At 40.9% G+C, this 5,799-nt stretch overlaps 1 protein-coding gene across 2 annotated transcripts in view; it reads right to left on the reverse strand.

The window, feature by feature from the left end:
* Nucleotides 1-1,028: 1,028 nt before the first annotated feature.
* Nucleotides 1,029-5,799, reverse strand: part of LOC107860416 — a 23,084-nt gene continuing 18,313 nt past the window's right edge. The window contains exon 12 of one of the 2 annotated variants that reach the window (XM_016705761.2): nt 1,029-2,171. The gene's annotated coding sequence lies outside the window, so the exon portion shown is untranslated. Of the gene's footprint in view, nt 2,685-5,799 lie in introns of both variants that reach the window. The other variant, XM_047407499.1, reaches the window with a different exon arrangement.

Consider the following 5,799-nt stretch of genomic DNA (forward strand, 5'->3'; position numbering starts at 1 on the left):
TCGTGATGGTTTAGTAGTTGCCTTTGCTTAATGCAATATTTTGTTCTTTAAATGTAGGCTCTCTTTTGTTATAATCTTGCTGCTTTTATGTAGATACTTTGTCTATATCTATTTTTAGTATCTTAACCATTTTAGAATTTTTCTATGAAATTTGTAGCTAATCATCATTTCTTTGCTTATTATAGTAAATGTCATGAGCTAATTACAACTAATTGATCATTTAGTGTGAGGTATAAGGGATAAATAGTCCGAGATAAAATGGACTATTTTATCCCATATTTGATGTGAGGTCTTAGTATCAACATTATTTATCGCACCATTTATACTACAGTGATGAGATAAATTATTCGTATACACGTTGAAATAACTAATTCCTAGATTAATTATATCGAAATGACTCTTTTCCAACCCAACGACCCTTAAAGGTATTAATAAGATGTCTATAACATGCTATAAATTAGTAGGAGACATACTAAAGTGAAACTATAAAAGTTGGTGATAGTCTATTACTTACAATATTTTTATTTATCATGTTTCGGGTTGTTTTTATTTTTTTTGAAGGGTCTACCCTTCCCAATCCTCGGCCCGCTTAGGGCTAGGTTGGACCGCTATTTTAAAAGCCCTTTAGTTAAAAGGACTAGTCCGTCCTAGCCCATTTAATTCTCTAGCCCGCTAGGATTGGGTTGAACCAACCCATTTTAACAACTCTACCTCTCAAGAATGAAGAAATGGCAAGGTTATTCGTTCATCAATGCAATTTTTGAGCCGCCAAATGGCCGATTGACAAACTCCTCAGCATGGATAAAATAAGAGGAATAACTGGAAGCTTTAAAATGTTATCTTTATTTTTTTTTAAGTCCATTTAGTGAAGCCAAAATCAAACCTCGGACTATGTTAAAAAAACTCTTGTTATATAGAGGTAGTACTTGGACTTTTTGGGGTGTTGCAGTGTGCAATTCTTCCATACAACATGATAATAACAATGGCAACGTATGACTATTGCAAATAAGTAAGCTACAAAAAAGAACTAGAAACAACTTTAGGTTACTTAAAATAGAGTGAATCAACTTGAACCGTAGAAATTGAAATATATTGAACGAAAAACAAAAAACAACCAAATGGAAAAGATAAATCTCTACATCGAGAAGGTAAATCACATATCATGACTCACTAAACTAAACTAAACTTCAGTGGAGCTCACAACATTTAGAATGTGTTTTCTTCCAGTAATCACCACCCTACGTCAAATTAGGACTCATCTTCATCCTCATCTTCATCGTCAAGATCTTTTTATTTCACGGTGTCCAAGTCCTAGCAATACAAACTGCAATGGCCCACAACAAGCCTTAAATGAGGTCTGAGGTGCAAGAATCTTTTCAGCGGCAGCAAGTCCATTCTCAAATTTTCCCAGCTCATGCGAATTTGATCCAGGTAAGCTACAGCTCTGCAAGGGGGCTAACACAAAGTGCTCTCTACCAACTGAGATACAATTGCATACATATGTGGACTTTGAGAAGCATCCATCAGAGTATGCTGAAGCAATGCCTTCAGCATAAGAAGTATGACACGATGATATTCAACTGGCCCCTTCTCAAGAAGACATAGGAGGTGCCCAAATGCTAGAGCCGAGTGCTTGGGGAACCATTCATTGCATAGTAATGGTGAAACACATGCTAGAAAGTGTTCTATACTTTTGATCTCACCATGGGTGTAAGCCATGAAAACAGTATCCAATTCATCTATTGCTTAGATTTAACATACTTTATCAAGCTCATTACTTGCTGTTTGTTCTCTCCATCACTATTTTCAACATCATACAATTCCAAGTGATGCGCAGAAGGGGAATACAACAGATTAACAAGAAGGTGCTGACAATGCTCAAAGATGATATCCTCTGAACTATCCATGGAGACGGAAGTGACATGAAAGAGCAAAGGTAAATGCTCTCGAAATCTTCATCATTCACATAGGCAATTTCAGCAAAGTAAAATCAAGGCTATGTATGCATAAGTGAGTAGGTGCTGCTGATGACCTTGCAAATGCTGTTTGAAGTTCTTTTGCATTAACAGCATGTGTTCCAGCCGCCAAGTGCAACCTTTCTTCCCCAGTATTTGGGGTATCAATGTGATAATCTCCAGTGTCTCGAGAGACATGGCGACTTTGCAGATTTCCTGTTGAAGTTCGTACTCCCATTAATGGCCCTGACATGTTCACCAGTGATGGAAGAAGTTGGGCCAGACAGACAGCAGTTAGAGGAACAATATTCAACTCAGGAGGCATAGGACTCAAGAGGCCGGAAGCACTTTGCCTCCGACTGTTGATGTTCTCCAGCTCAAGGTCCCACTTGTGTTTCTTAGAGGACCATCAAGAGTTCTAATTCGAGTTTGCCGCAAGGATTGGAGTATTTATAAGGGGACACATGCAAGACCACACAGCATCGTGCCATGATCACCAATCAAATCAACATGTCATGGTAGTGCACAAGACCACAAAGCATGGCTCCTAACCATAGTCCCAAATTGGGACGACATGAATCAAGGTACACAAGACCACAAAGCATGGTACCATAACCCCGTGTCAACAAATCACGACTTCTAGCATTCAGTCTTTCAATTCGTACTTTCTTCGGGTAACCATCTAACTCTCTTTAAGCCCATTTTTAACCTTTTCTAAACATGCTCTTTCTGAATTCAAAATCCGAAAATCTGAGTAAGATCTGTATTTTTAGTCTGTTCTAAATCTGCTATGGCATTGATCTGTTTTGTATCGTCATACCAAGACTTGCAAGTCATATCTCTAACCCATAAATTATCGTGTTACAGTTCTTTCATTCAAAACATAATGTTTAGACCAACAAATCATTCAAACAGTACAAGAGAATATGTATAACGAAATACATGAAACTTATGCAAAAATTCTCTATTTCAATGCTTAAACATGTGGTGGTCCATTACTTTGTAGCAAAACATGCAACTCTTTAAATCATCACTTTTCGTTTATATTAACAAGAAAACACCCTCTCTTCAGTTCATAATCAATATCAAGTCCCAAAAAATAGTAAAACACTTATCTCATGCTTCAAAACATGCAATCGAACAACCCATAACATGTGAAATCAAGAGGTATCATAACAAGAGAGGGGTTTCGTCATTCATGCTCTCGATTTAATCTTTACAAACTGAAAACGCATACTTACATATACATGAGTAAAAATCAATTTCAAGGGGAGACCTCAAGACCAAAACAATATATATATATATATATCATTGAAAAGGGTTACATGATTTAGCTATTCAAAACAATTGTTCAAACCCTTGTTATAACCATCATAACATGCTTTCAAAAGATTGAAAATGTAACGCCCCGCAAAAAGTCGAACATGTGTTATCTCGTAATAGCTAACATTTAGAGTTGAAGACTAGAATAGTTGAAGACTAGAAAATTTTTCTAAGTGCCAAAGAGACTTGGTCTTATTTTTGAGATCCAAAATCCTTGATGATTTTATTTTCGACCTTCTCGATCCTCAATAGTTGTTAAGTTACCTAGTTCATGATTCGGGAGGTCAATAGGTGTTCCCGGATGAGTTTCGGATTTTTCGGAGCGCGTTTAGACCTCATTTGGTGTTCCAAAACAGTGGACCAACGCGATCTTGGCGCGACGCGTCGCCCATCGCATTGGTCAATTTTGTGCAGGAAAAAGAACCGAGGCTTGACACGGTTATAGCGCGACGCGTCGGGTATAGCGTCGATGGCATCGACGCGCCGCGTCGCCCATCGCATTGGTCAATTTTGTGCAGGAAAAAGTACCGAGGCTTGACACGGTTATAGCGCGACACGTCGGGTATAGCGTCGATGGCATCGACGCGCCACGTCGCCTATCGCGTCGATGCCCAGTTATTTCAACTTTTAAAATCCGCATCTTAAAGGGCTATTGGGTAATTTTCCCTTATTCTAATATGCCCAAAACCCAAAACACCACTTTACTGATACTTTTCTCAAAATCCTCCACGAACATCTCATTAGGGTTTCAACCCAAAAATTCAACAAACTCAAGATTTAACCGTGGGTTTCAGAGATTGATTGAATCCCTAAACCGTAAGGGCTTCAAGAAACACCCGTTGAATTCCTAAATCGAGGTACGTGGGGTTTATCCAAAAACTACATGAGTTTGTTGAAAACACTCAATTATGATTTAAAGATCATCAAGAATGAATTTGTTAAAGGGTTTTGAAATCCATGATTTTATTATGCTTTATGCATGTTTAATGATATTGTTGTTTTGGCCTTATGCCCCTTAAATTGATTTACACAAATAAGTATATGTATGAAACTTTAAATTTGAAGATTTGTTTGAGAGCACAAATAATGCAATCCCTCTCTTGTGATAACCTTATGTTTATGATCTTATGATGATTGATTGAAATGCATGAATTATGGTTTGAAATTAGTTTTCTCATTATCATAGAATTTTGGGCATGATTTAGAGACGGTGAGAGGGAGCTTCTTGATATAATTATGCTTTTTTGTATTAAAGAGAGATTTGCATGAGATTGAGTAATTTGACATGACCACCTTGTACGGTTGAAATGTTGACAAAAAAGTTTCTTGCATGTGTTTACATGAGTTTTAAAGAAAGAGTTTCTTGAATTGTTTTATTAATATGGTGGTCCCAAACTTATGTCTTGAAGACAGAGATTTATAATAAGCTAAAAATGGCTCAGAGATGTGACTTGCAAGTCAATGGTATGACGATACCATATGCATGTATGCCATAACAGAGCTAGAGTTTTCAGAGTATGTTTTCAGAGAATACATGTTTTTGAAGGTGTGTGTGTTACCAGAACGAACTGCTCTCTAACGGCTCTCTCTCTCTAACGGCTCTCTCTCTTCCTCCCTACCCTCTCTCTCGCTCGCACCGGCCCCCGTCGCCGTCGCCGATCGTCGGCGCCGACCCGACCCGACCTCCGGCGCCGCCTTAACGGCTCTCTCTCTCCCCCTAACGGCTCTCTCTCTCTCTCTCTCTCCCTACCCTCTCTCCCTCTCTCTCGCACCGGTCCCCGGTCCCCGGCGCCGTCGCTGACCTTCGGCGCCGACCCGACCCGACCTCCGGTCCCCGTCGCCGCTCCCCGCCACCCTCCGGCGCCGACCGCCGGTTCCAAGCCGTCCCCCCCCCCACCCTCCCACCCTTACCTGTCCTGTCCGTACCCCCCCCGGCGGGGTACACCAGTACACCAGCCCTCCCCCCCACCTCGGCCTTCAGCCAGCCGCCGCCCGCCGCTCCGTCTCCAGCAGCCGCAGCTCCAAGCGTAATCCGGTGACTTCTAACCTTTGTTATTTTCGTTATTTCATATTGCATTTTATTTTATTTTATTTTATTTCATTATTTCATATTCCATTCGTAGTATTATGCTAGTAGTAGCCCCTGTACTTTGACTTGCGTGGGATTTGTGGACATTGTCTGTTGTCTGTTGTTGCTGTGGTCGTTTCTTCCACTGCTTTGGATTGGGTTATTGGCGCCCTAACCCAATAACCCAATTGAGTATCGTTTGCCCCCTAATCGAGTATAGTTTTGTTTCGGGAGTATTCCTTTGAACTTGTGTGAGCCTTGTATTTCCTTGCTGCTGCTTTGATACTACCACCGTGTATATCTGTATATTCTCCTATACTTTCGTGTAGTTGTGGCTGTGGGCGGTAATGGGTGGATAGGGTCATGTCCGAGGGGGTTGGGACGTGGGGCCGTGGTGGGGGCGGGGGTGGGTGGGAGGCCAAGGTTTGGCCGCGGGGGGGGGGGGGGGGGGGG

Source organism: Capsicum annuum, chromosome 2 (genome assembly GCF_002878395.1).
Source record: "Capsicum annuum cultivar UCD-10X-F1 chromosome 2, UCD10Xv1.1, whole genome shotgun sequence".
Taxonomy (NCBI): domain Eukaryota; kingdom Viridiplantae; phylum Streptophyta; class Magnoliopsida; order Solanales; family Solanaceae; genus Capsicum; species Capsicum annuum.